The sequence below is a fragment of the Crotalus tigris genome, unplaced genomic scaffold (genome assembly GCF_016545835.1).
Source record: "Crotalus tigris isolate CLP2741 ecotype Arizona unplaced genomic scaffold, ASM1654583v1 scf7180000020918.456699, whole genome shotgun sequence".
Lineage (NCBI taxonomy): Eukaryota > Metazoa > Chordata > Lepidosauria > Squamata > Viperidae > Crotalus > Crotalus tigris.
The window spans coordinates 219281-233866 of NW_024098254.1; the positions used below are offsets into that span (position 1 = coordinate 219281).

Below are 14586 nucleotides of genomic sequence, written 5' to 3' on the forward strand. Positions count from 1 at the left end.
TAAAAGAGCCAAGGTTGCCTACCCCTGCCCAAATGCCTGAATTTTGATCATGTGACCGTGAGGAAAAAATATTTAAATATTTAAACCAGGGCTCTTCAAACTTGGCCCCCTCATGACTGGTGGACTTCAACTCCCAGAATTCCTGAGCCAGCATGGCTCAGCTTGGGAATCTCTCCCTTTTCCCTCAGCATGGCTGACTCAGGAATTCTGGGAGTTGAAGTCCATGAGACATAAAAGAGTCGAGGTTGCCTACCCCTGGACTAGGCCCTAGTTGGTACATGCGGACTTCAACTCCCAGAATTTCCTAGATTCTGGGAGTTGAAGTCTGCATGTGCCAACTGGAGAATTCTGGGAGTTGAAGTCTGTATGTGCCAGCTGGGGAATTCTGGGACTTGTAGTATATCCATCTTAAAAATTGCTGGGATTGAGAACTCTGCCTCTCTGTAGCTGGCTGTGTGTGTTAAGAACGGTGCTTTCCATGAATAATTGCGATGACTTCAGCTAGGCCTAATTGATCTATTAATAATGAATCAACATTGCAGTAAGAACTGCTCAGAAGCCAAATTTCACCGTGTTGCGCAGGGCTATAAACAGACTTGATTTTTCTTTTAGCTTGGTGATGCTCCCAAAACATGTCAAAACAACCCTGGGGTTTGTTATTTTAAGGGGATTTTTCACACATGACACAGCCCCAAACCTGGGCTTCTGCACACGGTGCCCTTTTCTTGCTTGCCGGGGTTCAAAAGGTCCTTTGTTGTTTTTTTTAGTTTGCGTGCAAATATTATACAAAGGAGCGGGATGAAAGCTTTTTCTGTCTCCTTTCTCTTCAAACCAATTTGCAGCTTTGAACCAGGACTGGAACTGTAAACGCTTCAGATCTGTGCAAAAAAGTCTCTCCCTGCAGATTTTCCATGTCAGAGGTTGGGCGTCCTCTAGCCTCTTCCTCCTCCTCCTCCCCAATTTCTTTTTGTGGGGTGAAAAAGAGACTTTTTCTCCGCTGTCTCCTGCCAAGCTGGCTGCAACATCCCGGCTTTGATTTATCTCTGGCTCCTCTCTCTGACATTTGATAATCAAACCTCTCCATCTCTATCCTGTAGTCAGGGGGAAGGTGTTGCCTTCATCCTTTTCCTGCAAATGAGATGATAAATGACAGGTGTGTGTGTGTGTGTGTGTGTGTGTGTGTGTGTGTGTGTGTGTGTGTGAGAGAGAGAGAGAGAGAGAGAGAGAGAGAGAGAGAGAGAGAGAGAGTGTTAGAAGTAAAGTCTTCATCCTGGTTCATCCAAGCCGGGAATGAATAAGCAAACATGGCAACTGCTTTGGGAAGAAGGTTACAGTTTATTGCAGAAAGATGGTTCTTCAGGAAAGTGCAGAGGAGAGAAGGGCTGAGCACATGGTGTAGTAGGTTTTTATATCCCCTCTAGCCTTTTGTTTGGAATAGTTTTCTGTTCCGGTGGCATGAACTTTGAGGCTGTTTCTGAGTGTTTGTCTAGACCAGTGGTTCTCAACCTTTCTAATGCCATGACCCCATAATATAGTTCCCCATGTTGTGGTGACCCCCAACCACTTATACATCACTGGGTGCCAGGGGCGTAGCCAAAGAAAAGGGGAAAAAATGGCGGACAGCCTTGTTTGGCGACCCCCGTGAAATGGTCGTTCGACCCCAAATGGGGTCCCGACCCACAGGTGGAGAACCACTGGTCTAGACCTTGATATTTGTGGTTTAATTCTGTTATCATATCCTGCTTCCCAGGTGATGGGGCTGACTCCTAGAGTTTGGGTGGGGTATGCAGATCTTCTCTTTTGTCTTCTTGATTGCTCTGGCTCCAACTTTCTGATGGTTTTACATCTGCATTTGTATGGGCCTAGCTCTTGCTTGGGGCAGAGAGATAGATTTGGGGCCAGGTTTGGTTTTAAAAAGTCCTTTTGAGGAAAAATATATTTTTCTGCCCTTTTTAATATTACCTTCTCTGGGCTAACTTCCCTCAGTGAGTGAGTGAGTGAGTGAGTGAGAGAGAGAGAGAGAGAGAGAGAGAGAGAGAGAGAGAGAGAGAGAACAACACAAGATGCAAGTGATATTAAAAATGGTCTTTCCGAGAAAAAGCAGGAAAATGTATGCCTTCTCTCCTTCCCCTTCCTCCTCTTCTCCTCCTGTCTTCTTCTCCTCCATCTTCTCCATCTGCTCTTTCTCGTTCCCCTTCATTTATCCTTTAGCTCCTTCCTCTCCTTTGTGCCTTCTTCCTCCTCTTCCTCCTCTTCCTTATCCCCTTCCGTCTACTTCTCCTTCATCTCCATCTTCTTTTGTCTTCTCCTTCTCGTTCTCCTTCATCTCTCCTTTTTTCTCATTCTCCTCTTCCTCCTCCTCCTCCATCTTCTCCTGTTCCTTCATATCCTTCTCTTCCATCTTTGCCTTCTCCTTCATCTTCTCCTTTTCCTCCATCTCCTTCTCTTTTTCCATCACCACCTCCTCCTTTATCTCCTCCTCCATTTTTTCCTTCTCCTTCATCTCCTTCTCCTCCTTCATTCCTCCTTTTCTTCCATTTTCTCCTCCTCCTCCTCCTCCTCCTCCCCCTCCTCCTCCTCTCCAGTTAAGCCAACAAGCTCTGTAACATCTGGATGGCCTAACCTTACTTGATTCTCAAGCCCAAACTTCACCAGATGCTACCCGCTTCAAATTTGCTTCATCCCAAAAGAAGCCATTTCTCTCCCCCCCCCCCCCCCCGCTCATCCTTGGACTGTAAGTGCCCGTTTCCTGCCAATTTGGAGGATGATAGACTTTGTAATCCAAGACACCTGGAGGACAGCTGGTGCTATAATAAAAGGGTTCTTTGAATGGAGATGATCCTATTTGTCTCCCGATGGACATTTTTTCTGAAGCTACAGCAAGAACCTGGGTGTTCCTCCTGTTCAGCAAAATCACAATTTTAAAACCCCGTGAAAATAGCCGATGAAATCGGAACAAATCAACAAATCAAAAAGCCCAGATCCCTTACCTAAAGATGCAAATTAAATTTCCTGACGGTGGCAGGAAAGACGTTTCTCCTGTCTGTCTGCCTCACCTAGAGTTACTGCTAATAATAATAATAATAATAATAATAATAATAATAATAATAATAATAATAATAATAATAATATAGTAGTAGTAGTAGTAGTAATAAAGTTGGAAGGGACCTTGACGGTCATCTAGTCCAACCCCCTGCTCAGGCATACCATTTCGGACAAATGGCTGTCCAGTCTCTTCTTAAAAACTTCCAGTGTTGGAGCACCCACAACTTCTGGAGGCAGGTTGTCCACTGGTTAATTGTTCTAACTGTCAGGAAGTTTCTCCTTAGTTCTAGGTTGCTTCTCTCCTTGATTAGCTTCCATCCGTTGCTTCTTTTCCCGCCTTCAGGGGCTTTGGAGAACAGAACAGAATAAGAAGGGACCTTGGAGGTCATCTAGTCCAACCCCCCCTGGTCAGGTGGGAAACCCTATACCATTTCAGACCAATGGCTGTCCAGTCTCTTCTTAAAAACTTCCAGTGTTGGAGCATTCACCGCTTCTAGAGGCAGGTTGTCCCACTGGTTAATTGTTCTGACTGTCAGGAAATTTCTTCTCAGTCAGTGGTCAAGCATCCAAATTTTGATCATCTCACCATGAAGATGCTCCAGGGGTCGTATGTGTGAAAAACGGTCAGAAGTCACTTTTTCCAGTGCTGTTCTAACGGTCGCTAAATGAACTGCGGTAATTTGAGGACTACCTGTACACATAGCCGATAGCGGAAGTGTCTCCTTAAGTGCCATGGTCACCACGTGGAAAATCATAGGACCGCGATGGATCTACAACATCACTTCCCATTTTGTCGTTAAGTGAAACAGGGTGTGACTGCAATTGACAATTTTACAGCCGGCTTCTCCATTAACATTGTTGTTACAAGCCGGGTGGCAAAGCAGTTGTCCATTTGTAATCTTCCCAGCCAGCTTCCCACAAGCAAAGTCAATGGAGGGAGCCAGATTCGCTTAACAACCGTTTGATTCACTTAACGACCGGGGCAAAAAAGCATCATAAAATGGGTCACAGCTCATTTAACAAGCGCCTTGCAACAGACAAGGGGTTGGACTAGATGACCTCCAAGGCCCCTTCCAACTTTATTATTATTGTTGTTGTCATTATTATCATCATCATCATCATCATTATTATTATTACTTTTATACACTCATGCCTTCTGGGTTTTTTTGTTTTGTTTTTTTATATGACTGTTTTTACATGTTTACTGTTTTCTTACTTCGCTGTACGCTGGCTTTCGTGAGATGGGTGGCCACATAAAACATATATATATATATATATATATATATATATATATATATATATATATATATATATATATATGTATGTATAAAACAGGAAATGGATCTCCCTTCCGCACAAATGTTACTAGTTTTCCTTGATATCGTGATTTCGTGCAGACCCATGCTTAGTGATTTACTGCACACGCCTCCATCTGCTGAGCTGGGAGGCAACTCACAAAAGCTCATCCCTTTTCATAAAATGTTGTTAGCTGGAAAAAGTGCTGCCCCGCACCCTTCAGGGCTAGGCTCACTTCACAAGAGCGGCTCTGGGAACTTGCTCAGCCTGGAGGGAATGCTAACCCATGGGGGGGTGAGCATGGGAGGGGTAATAATAAATTCATGGAAGAATAGCAGCTGCTGAAAAAATAGGGGAGGGGAGGGCAAAGAGAGAGGAGAGGAGAGAAGGAAGGAAAAAGGAAAGGGAAGGAAGGAAGGAAGGAAGGAAGGAAGGAAGGAAGGAAGGAAGGAGAAATGGGGAAGGAGGGAAGGAAGGAAGGAAAGAAGGTTGATGTGAAAGGGAAGGCAGAAAGGGGAAAGGAAGGGAAGGAAAGGGACAGGAAAGGAAAGAAGAAGGAAGGAAAGAAAGAAAAAGAAGGGAGGAAAGAGGTGTGAGGGAAGAAGGAAGGAGAAATAAGGAGGGAAGGAAGGAAAGAAAGGAAAGAAGGTTGATGTGGAAGGGAAGGGAGAAAGGGGAAAGGAAGGGAAGGAAAGGAAAGAGACAGGAGAAGGAAGGAAGGAAAGAAAGAAAAAAGGGAGGGGAGTGAGGGAAGAAGGAAGGAGAAATAAGGAGGGAAGGAAGGAAAGAAAGAAAGGAAAGAAAGAAGGTTGATGTGGAAGGGAAGGAAGGAAGGGGAAAAGAAGGGAAGGAAAAGAAAGAGACAGGAGAAGGAAGAAAAAGAAAGAAAGAAAAAGGGAGGGAAGAGGAGTGAGGGAAGAAGGGAAGAAGGAAGGAGAAATAAGGAGGGAAGGAAGGAAAGAAGGTTGATGTGGAGGGGAAGGGAGAAAGGGGAAAGAGGGAGGGGAGGAAAGGAAAGGAGAAGAAGGAAAGAAAGAAAAAGGAGAGGAGTAAGGGAAGAAGGGAAGAAGGAAGGAGAAATGAGGGAAGGAAGGAAAGAAAGAAAGGAAAGAAAGAAGGTTGATGTGGAAGGGAAGGAAGGAAGGGGGAAGGAAAGGGACAGGAAAGGAAAAAGAAAGAAAAAGAAGGGAGGAAAGAGGAGTGAGGGAAGAAGGAAGGAGAAATAAGGAGGGAAGGAAGGACAGAAAGGAAAGAAGGTTGATGTGGAAGGGAAGGGAGAAAGGAAAGGAAAGGAAGATTGATGAAGGGAAGGGAAGATGGGGATAGAGTGGAGGAAGGAAGGAAGGAAGGAAGGAAGGAAGGAAGGAAGGAAGGAAGGAAGGAAGGACTAACATGCCAAAGACATTTTCATCTTTAAAAAAACAGGGTTTTTTCCCCCCTATCCACTTTATTAGAATTTTGACCTTGCACCTGCCTGAAGATACAAATCCTCTTTTGCACACCCCGCAAAATAAGATTAATTTTTGTTTTATAATTGCTCTCAGTAACACCGTTGTTTCAGTTACTGCAAAAAAAAAAAAAGGAAGGGAAAAAACAACAACAATGAAGGAGCTGTATGAAGGACAAAGTAAGCCCTGTATAACACGGCTGACATTTCAAGGTGAATTTTTCCAATTTTCACTTCCACCGACTGTTAGTTAGGTGAACTGAAAGACAGCCGTCTGTTTATGTCTGGCCATCTCGGGCGATTCACGGCTGGAAAACACCTGTTTTTCTATCAGAAAAAAACAATTCACAGAGAACTAACTAACTCCCTTGTTAGCCTGGCTGGCTGGGCAGAATACAAGATATTGTTTGTTTTTTAGATTTTTCGGGGTTTTTTTTTTTTAAAAGATGCCGGTTTGGCAATTATCATTTATAATTGCGACCGGAATTTCAGTCACTAAATCAGGCGGTGGTTAAACAAGTCATCCCGGGGTTCTGGGACCACAATTGACGACGTTTTGGCCGGAAACCTGCGTGTTCAGGCGGTCCTTGATTTACGGCCACAGTGGAGCCCCAAATTTTTGTCGCAAAGGGAGATATTTGTGAAGTGAATTTCGCTCCATTTGACGACCTTTCTCGCCACCGTTGTTAAGTGAATCGCGGCGTTTGTTAAGCGAGTAACACGGTTGTTAAGTGAATCTGGCTCCCCCCATTGACTTGGCTTGTCAGGAGGTCGCCAAAGGAGACCACCTGACCCTAGGACACTGTGACCGTCGTAAATGCGAGTCAGTTGCCAAGCGTCCGAAGTTTGATCACGTATCCCTGGGGATGCTGCAACGGTCGTAAGTGTGAAAAATGGTCATAGGTCCCTTCCAAGGGTCACTAAATGAACTGTTGTAAGTCGAGGACTTCCTGTATTCCTGGTTTCCAGGCAAAGACCCCCAATGTGGGCAACGGATCTGCTTAATGACCTCTGCTTTTGCTTAACAACCATGGTGATTCACTCAAGGACGGCCACAAAAGTCATAAAAGTCAGCCAGGGTCCCGTGGTGACCTGTTGAACTGCCAGCACGACTTACCATCATTATTCCCAACTCAAAAACTGTCGGAGCCTGAATCTGCGGAGGAAAATGAGCTGGAAGGGCACCCTATGGAGGCCAAGGGAGGGGTGTCTGTGGCTTCGGAGGAATGTGTGGAAGAGCAGGCCAAGGCAGGCCAGGGCCCTCCAGGATTGGGACAGGAGAGGCAGAGTTCAGGCGAGGAGCAAGGGCCACCCCCACTTGATCCTAGAGCAGTGATGGCGAACCTTTTAGAGCAGTGGTTCTCAACCTTTTTAATGCCGCGACCCCCAACAGGTCGTAAGTCGAGGACTACTCAACCGGTTGTAAGTCGAGGACTACTCAACTGGTGCAGCACCGTTTGCAGAATGGGACTTTTGGCGGGCTCTGCAGGGCAGAGACAGCCCGGACAATTCCTATTGGCTTTTGAAAGCCAATAGAATTAGACTCTATTCAAGAGAGTCTGTTCTATTGGCTTTCAAAAGCCAATAGAATAAAAGGGAGTAGCACAGCTAAGGAAAAGAGGGGGGGGAAATGGCGGACTGTGTTGTTTGGCGACCCCCGTGAAATGGTCGTTCAACCCCAAATGGGGTCTCGACCCACAGGTTGAGAACCACTATTTTAGAGACTGAGGGCCCAAACCGCAACCCAAAACCCACTTATTTATCGCGAAGTGCCCTGGGGCCCATCAGCATTGTGGTGCCCTCGGGGGCGGGCACGCAAAAACCAGGGGCGCAAAAACGGCCACTGCTGCGTCGCGGGGTGCAGATACAAGGTGCTGCACCAAGCAAGAATGGGGCAGGGCTAGTGAGTATCATGCAGGCACTAGCCCCGCCTCATTTGCAGCGTGTGCATACTCACGGCCCCGTGCATACACACGCACATGTAAAATACTTCCCCCTCCTTTTTCTTCCAGTCCACCAATCGATAATGGTTGGTGACCTCTGCTCTACCACCTCTACTCAAGCTTGCTAGTCAGCCGCTTCGCCTCCTTTGTGCTGAGCAGAGCTCCTGCTCTGGGCAGTGGTGGTGGCCTGATGGACCTGCTGCAGGTGGCGGCACGCGTGCCAACAGACAGGGCTCTGAGTGCCGCCTCTGGCATGCATGCCATAGATTCGCCACCACTGTCCTAGAGCACGGAGAGTGGACAGGAGGGAATTACGCAGGCAGGCTCAACTACTTGGGAGGAGAGCATCCCACCCCTCTCCACAAAGAACACCTGGAGACTGAGACTTAAGGAGACGCTGTGGGGAGAGGCATTTGTCGGGAACAAACGCTGATTCCTTGGAATTTTGTGTGGGTTGTTGCTGATCTCTTGTTCTGTGACTTCTGCTTGGAAACCCGGAAACTCTGACCATTGGACTGGCTGACAACGTTGCTTGGCTGTTCAAAGATCTCGGACTGTATTTTGGCTTCCCTTTGGAAACTGTTCAGGCAAGCGTTAGGTTTATGATGTACGTGTCATTCCTTGTTATCTCCGTGGCCTTGAGTAAATTCCTCTCCTAATTAGACTGTGAAACTACTTGCAGCCAGAGGCGGCTGAAGGTGTGTGTGTCTTCCTGTGTTTGGAGGCTTGCCAGAAACGTGGGAGCTGGGTGCATTGCCTCGGTGCTGTGCCCTGGGTCAGCACACTATCATACGTGGAGGACTAACCATGCAAGCACTTAAGTTCCCTGTTCCTTCTGCACTTTAATAAGTGTAATTTAATGATCAGAAGCTTTTTACACCCTTCAACGTACTCTAAAGCTAGAAGTGTTAATCTACTTCCTATTGATTTTTATTTTTTTCAGCATAGCGTTGTTTACAGAATTCTTTTTTTTTTTATTTTGAAACCCGACTCTTCCAGCAAACTATATTTCGGTTACCTACATGACATATCTTGATTTCCTACACATTGGGGTGAAAACTGGCTTCCCAGTGCCTGCAGTCCTTAATTGCCAATTAGTGTTCGGTTAGCAGGGCCCCCGAGTGAAAAGGAAGCACCTGGCAATATTTGAGAGCAAAAAACAGGAGTTAACATCCAGAGGATAAATCAACACATACACATACCCACCCAAAAAAACCAAGTACCTTTTTAATGATTACGATGAAGAGAAAGAGGCAAGAGGCAAGACGTCTTGTGGGACTTGCAAGCGAGGCTGAAACAAACGATCTGCAAATATCCCAGGGAGAAAAAAATTGCAATTCAGAAAGATCCTGAGTGATCCAGGATGCCATTGTAATTTGGAACGTGCCTTGGAATCCTGCACCCAGTTCTGCTCATCACAATATATAAAAGATGTGGAGACTCTAGAAAGAGTGCAGAGAAGAGCAACAAAGAGGATCAGGGGATTGGAGGCTAAAACATATGAAGAACGGTTGCTGGAAATGGGTCTGTCTAGTCTAATCTAGTGAATAGAAGGACTAGGGGGGGGGACATCATAGCAGTCGTCCATTATTTGAGGGGTTGCCACAAACAGGAGGGGGTTGACTTATTCTCTAGTACAGTGCTTCTCAACCTTGACAATTTTAAGGCATGTGGACTTCAACTCCCAGAATTCCACAGCCAGCAATGCTGGCTGTGGAATTCTGAGAGTTGAAGTCCACATGCCTTAAAATTGTCAAGGTTGAGAAACACTGCTCTAGTAGTCTAAGGCATCAGAAGGCAGGACAAGAAATAATGGATGGAAGCTTGCCCAAAAGCAATACAACCTAGAAGTAATAGTCCAGTGATGGTGAACTTTTTAGAGACCGAGTGCCCAAACTGCAACCCAAAACCCACTTATGCATCATTGGGTGCTGGGTGGGTGTGGCCATTGGGTGGGTGTGGCCCATTGGGTGGGCGTGGCTGCGGTGGTAACAGCAGACTGGGTGGGACTAAAAAGTTCAATCAATTAATTCCAAATTTGCAAGAACTTTTTTTTCCCCGCGAGAAGTTGAAATTGACTGATTGATTGAACTCTTTTTTTTTTTTTGCACACGGCGGCGGAGGCCTAAAGCGAAAAGGTTTTATAAAACCCAGCTGAAGGCCCAGGACTGGGGCGACGGCGCGCGTGCCCACAGAGAGGGCTCTGAGTGCCGCCTCTGGCACCTGTACCATAGGTTCGCCACCACTGTTCTAGTCCCTCCAGTTTTGCCAGGGGGAGGGAATCCAGAATATGAGATTTATAATTAAAGCTATATGTGTGCCCATAGAGAGGGCTCCAAGTGCCGGCCTCTGGCAAGTGGCCTCAACGACTCTAAAAGAATGCAAATGACCAGCTGTCTGCAAGGCATATAAATCCTTCCGTTCCCCACCATTCAGTCAGAGCTGAAGAAGCTTCTTGGATGAGAAGTGAAACGTCTTCAAAGAAAAACAAGAAAGTCCAGTTACCTCTTGAAAAAGCACCTTTGGGAGAACCTAGAAGTAAGGAGAAATTTCCTGACAGTGAGGACAATTAATCAGTGGAATGGCTTGCCGTCAGAAGTTGTGGGTGCTCCATCACTGGAGGTTTACAAGAAGGGATTTGGCAACCATTTGTCCATGATGGCATAAGGACTGCTGCCTTGGTCAGTGGGCTGGATAAGATGACCTCCGTGGTCCCTTCCAGGCTTGTAATGCTATGTTCCCGAACATTTGAACGCACAAACGCATTTTTGTGAGTGCGTTTGTAGCTTGCATTCTAGGTTTGGCATATCTGCTGTTGCAGACTCTCCTTGCTTGATGTCACAGGCAACTGGTCTCATGGGGACAGCTGATCCTGTTAATTCTCGGTGTGTGCTGTGTTCCCCAAAACTGCATTCCTCCAGTTACCCATATCTGGCACGCTTTGATTCCTGCTGCTCTTCCTAAAATGGCAAGGAAAGATGTTTGCCAACGTTGTGCAAAGTGGAAATAACAGGAAGGTGGATTTAGGTCTGAAAAAAAAATATACCCACTGGGACGGAGTGGCTTAAGTTACACAGCCATGCAGGGAAAGATTAAAAAATAAGAATTTGTAGAAAAATAGGTCAAGATGATGGGAATTAAATCTAAGCACACTCCAAATAAACACTGCTGGAACCAAACTGGGCTCAAAAAAAACCCTCCCCAAAATACAGAAGGCTACCAATTACTAAGTCCTTGAATTACAACCACAGTTGAGCCCAGAGTTTATGAGAAAGTTGTTAAGTGAGTTTTGCCCAGTGGCGGGATTCAAATACCTGAACAACTGGTTCTCTTATTGGATGCAGGCCTGGGCCTCCGAGGCCTAGAAGGGACTTCCAGAAGTGGCATCCATGCACATCTGGGAGGCTGTTCTAGGCCTGGGAGGTGTTCTCCTGACCTCCAAGACCTAGAATGGACTTCCGGAAGTAGCATCCATGCACTTCCAGCAGGCCGTTCTAGGCCTGGGAGGCCTTCTCCTGGCCTCCGAGGCCTAGAATGGACTTCCGGAAGTGGCATCCATGCACTTCCGGTGGGCCGTTCTAGGCCTGGGAGGCCTTCTCCTGGCCTCCGAGACCTAGAATGGACTTCCGGAAGTGGCATCCATGCACTTCCAGTGGGCCGTTCTAGGCCTGGGAGGCCTTCTCCTGGCCTCCGAGACCTAGAATGGACTTCCGGAAGTGGCATCCATGCACATCTGGGAGGCCGTTCTAGGCCTGGGAGGTGTTCTCCTGGCCTCCGAGACCTAGAATGGACTTCTGGAAGTAGCATCCATGCACTTCCAGCGGGCCGTTCTAGGCCTGGGAGGCCTTCTCCTGGCCTCCGAGACCTAGAATGGACTTCCGGAAGTGGCATCCATGCACTTTTGGCGGGCCATTCTAGGCCTGGGAGGCCTCGACTGGACTTCCAGAAGCAGTGTGCATTCAGCCGGTTCTCCAAATTCAGCAAAATTTAGCTACCGGTTCTACCGAACCAGTGTGAACCGGCTGAATCCCACCACTGGTTTTGCCCCAGTTTACAACTTTTCTTGCTACATTTGCTAAGGTGAACCACTGCAGTTATGAAGTTAATGACACGGTTGTTAAGTGAATCTGGCCTCCCCATTGACTTTGCTTGTCAGGAGGTCACAAAAGGGGATCACGGGACACTGAAACAGTCCTAAATGTGAACCCATTGCCAAGTATCTGAATGTAAATTGCGTGACCACGGGGGATGCTGCAACTGTCTTAAGTGTGAAAAACGGTCCTAAGTCACTTTTTTCAGTGCCGTTGTAACTTTGAACGGTCACTAAATGGACTGTTGTAAGTGGAGGACGAGCTGCAGGTGCTTAGTTCATACGTTCTGCCAAGCCACGATCGGCTTAAATTCCAGCTTGAAGTTAAATAGCCAAAATTCCTTGAATAGGGCAGGGGTCTTCAACTGTGGCCACTTTAAGACTTGTGGACTTCAATTCCCAGAATTCCTCAGCCAGCTAGGAATTCTGGGAGTTGAAGTCCACAAGTCTTAAAGTTTGCCAAGTTTGAGGACCCCTGCCCTAGGGCCTAGGCCACAACCTGGCTTGTTTTGCACACACGCTGATTACAAACCGAGCAATTTGTGGAACAGTTAATTGCACAGAATGAATCCAAATGAAAAGATTGGGTTTGCAGAGTGACAAGGATCTGCGAGAGAGTTTGGCCAACCATCATCTGCAAATCCCTTTCGACCGAATCAGCCATCAGAAGGCCACAGTCTGAGCCCAAAACTTCTGTTGCTAAGCGAGATAGAGGTTGAAGTGAGCTTTGCCCCCTTTTACGACCTTTCTAGCCACGGTCGTTAAGTGAATCTGGGTTCCTCCGTTGACTTTGCTTGTCAGAAGTTTCCCAAAGGGGGATCACGTGACCTGCAAACGTCATAAATGCGAGTCAGTTTCCGAGCGTCTTAATTTTGACCTTGGGGATGCTGCGACGGTCACCAAACCCACGGTTGTAAGTCGAGGCCTGCCTGCATTGCGTTTATATCATTCGGTTTTATACGGTTTTATCTTATCATATGGCAAGCCGTCCAGAGTTATCATACGATAGGATGGCTGGCTGGTGAAGTTTAAAAATAAATAAATAACTTGTATGTCGCATTACAGATTTCCCGGTTAGCTCTGCTCCGTCGCACTCAGAGGCAGCCTTTTGGGATGGTGTGGGGAGGGAGAGAGATGAAGAACAGCATTATTGGAATGCAACCTGCCGTGCAGACTTAATTAAAATTCACTTCTAAATACACTGATTCCATGGCTTTAAAAATAGCTCTGGATTTTTTTTTCCCTCCTATCGCTTCTTGATGAGTCTCAGGGACCGCGCAGGTGTCACAAAGGGGCAGGAGATGCATTTAAGTTAATTGCAGGGCTGAACGTTTCACCTCTCCGCTCGGGGGAAGAAAAAAAAAAGAATCAACCAAGCTGTTCAGGTAATCTTCGACGTACGACCCCTGACTGAAGCTGAAATTTCTGTCACTAAGCGAGACAGTTGTTAAAACGGTTTTGCCCAACCTTCGGCTCAAGGTTAACTCGGCCTTCCGGCCTTCCGAGGTTGGTAAAATGAGGACCCAGATTATTAGGGGCAATAGGCTGACTCTGCAAACCGCTTAGAGGGGGCTGTAAAGCACTGTGAAGTGGTATATAAGTCTAAGTACTATATCTTAATAGAATGGAATGGAATGGAATAGAACAGCGGTTCTCAACGTTTGTGTGACGGCGACCCCCGTCACACAAACGTGCGCATGCGCGGCGCGGCCGCGCATGGGGGAGGGGCCCCCGCGCATGGCGCGCATGCGCGGCGCCACCCCCCGTGCGCGGCGCGCATGGGGCGGGGCCCCCGCGCACGGCACGCATGCGCGGCGCCACCCCTGGAGGCGCGGCGCCGCCCCCACGCACGGCGCGCATGCGCGGTGGTGTCCCCCGGAGGCGCGCCGCCGCCCCCACGCGCGGCGCGCGTGCGCGACACTGCCCCCTCGGAGGCGCGGCGCGCCCCCGGAGGGGACAAAATGGCGGATCGCCGCGTTTGGCGACCCCACAAAAGAGGTCGATCGACCCCAAATGGGGTCGCGACCCATAGGTTGAGAACCGCTGGAATAGAATGTAGAATAGAATAGAATGGAATGGAATGGAATGGAATGGAATTGGAATGGAATGGAATGGAATGGAATGGAATAGAATGGAATAGAATGGAATAGAATGTAGAATGGAATGTAGAATGGAATAGAATGTAGAATAGAATAGAATAGAATAGAATATAGAATAGAATGTAGAATAGAATAAAATGTAGAATAGAATAGAATAGAATGTAGAATAGAATAGAATAGAATAGAATAGAATAGAATAGAACAGAATAGAACAGAACAGAATAGAAGGGACCTTGGAGGTCATCTAGAATAGAATAGAATAGAATATAGAATAGAATAGAATAGAATAGAATAGAATAGAATAGAAAATAGAATAGAATAGAATAGAAAATATGGAATGGAATAGAATAGAATAGAATAGAATAGAATAGAATAGAATAGAATAGAATAGAATAGAATAGGGGTTTAGATGACCGCAGGACACTGCAACTAAGATAAAATACAAGCCAATGGCCAAGCCTCTGAATTTTGATCATGTGACCACTGGGATGCTGCCATGGGCATAAGTGTGAGGACTGGTCGTAAGTGTGAAAAGTGGTTGTGCCAGGGTTTTTTGTTGGTTTTTTTTTGGTATCGTTGTAATTTCGAATGCTCCCTAGACGAATGATTGCAATTTGGTCTGTTTTAAATCACAATTTGGTGAGCAGTCAACATTTCTCCGATTCA

General features: G+C 46.7%; 1 protein-coding gene across 2 annotated transcripts in view; it reads left to right on the plus strand.

The window, feature by feature from the left end:
- LOC120319655 (tyrosine-protein phosphatase non-receptor type substrate 1-like) overlaps positions 1–14586 on the plus strand; it is a 137431-nt gene that overhangs the window by 81975 nt on the left and 40870 nt on the right. The window lies entirely within an intron of this gene.